At 30.1% G+C, this 1,256-nt stretch overlaps 1 long non-coding RNA gene across 1 annotated transcript in view; it reads left to right on the top strand.

Moving 5' to 3' along the window:
• Positions 1–1,122: 1,122 nt before the first annotated feature.
• Positions 1,123–1,256, top strand: part of LOC106939765 (uncharacterized) — a 4,976-nt gene continuing 4,842 nt past the window's right edge. Inside the window, exon 1 of the long non-coding RNA XR_001422911.1 lies at positions 1,123–1,132. This is a non-coding gene — a long non-coding RNA (uncharacterized LOC106939765). The remainder of the gene's footprint in view (positions 1,133–1,256) is intronic.

Raw genomic sequence — 1,256 nt, 5'->3', positions numbered from 1 at the left:
TAACAAATATTCTACTAATCAGCAATAAATTATGTTAGAACTAAATAATAGTTTTATTGTGTAAAATGAATGAGTGATTTACTCTCCATCTGAACATGGTACATTAATTTTGTTTTAACAGGCTTGTAAAACAAATAGCGTTAAAATGCATATTTAAAATATTTTAGAAAATAAAAGACAATTTGCTTTGCTTTGAATTAACTAATCCTAACCCTTTCATTGAAGGTGGGCAGAATATTATTTAATTGTGAATGTGCCTGTTTTACAGTGTTAGTCTGTTTCTGAATAATAGGAGAGGGTGCAAATAATTGTGTTACCTACTTTGAGGAGGCGGATGGGCGAAGCTTACATGTAATATATATTCACTCAGATTTTAAAGGAAACAATTTTACAAATTCCACTTACATGTGATCTCAGTTCAACTAAATATGTTTGGCTTTAATATAAAATATGTTTTGAACTATGTTTATTTTTTTAAATCACATATTGACAATAAAGTCACCTTTTGAACTCCTCTGTAAATATTTTAAATAAAAAAGGTAGTATACTGTTCACATGAGGGGAAAAAATTACTAATTTATGAGCTTAGCGCCACCTTGTGGAAGCAATGTAACATAAGTCGACTGTATGGAGAATTACACAGGACTTTGTAATATCAATGAAATGTTAATGTATTTTGTATATTAAAATAGATAAATTCGTTACATACACAGTGGCGCCTTGACATGTTTTGTTTGTTTATTTCTGTTAACTCTGATTGTTTTGACTTAAAGTCAATTAAAACCCCGAAATTCAGTTTCTCTGAAAATTAGGATAATATAAATCCATCAATCTTTATTTATATAGCGCTTTGCAACATCCAACAGATGAACAAAGTCAGCAAAATTAAAACAGAAATAATCAAACACACAAAGAAGAAAACAACAGAATAAAAAAATCATTTTGAAAACATGCAATGAAATAAAGAGTGCCTACAAAATGTGTGCGAGTGTCAGAGCATCACAGCTCTACTATTAAAAGCTGTTTGAAGGAAAATGTTTTAAATTTACATTTAAAAAGTCCAGGATCTACAAGAAAAAAAAAGAGCAGTCACCCACTGCTCACCTTGAATTTGGTACCACAGTGCCCTCTTGTGTAAATTAGATTTTGTCTAAGGTTAGAAAGTTACTGGTAAATGGTTAGGATAAGTGTCTGGTAAATGGTAAATGAAAAAAAATCAATACAAAGTCCTCAGATCAATAGAAGTTCAAGGTGTG

Source organism: Poecilia latipinna, unplaced genomic scaffold (assembly GCF_001443285.1).
Source record: "Poecilia latipinna isolate Pla-1442-1.1 unplaced genomic scaffold, P_latipinna-1.0 Scaffold2975, whole genome shotgun sequence".
Classification (NCBI taxonomy): domain Eukaryota; kingdom Metazoa; phylum Chordata; class Actinopteri; order Cyprinodontiformes; family Poeciliidae; genus Poecilia; species Poecilia latipinna.
The sequence above is the reverse complement of the archived record's forward strand: the minus strand, read 5'-3'. Positions and strand labels throughout refer to the sequence as shown.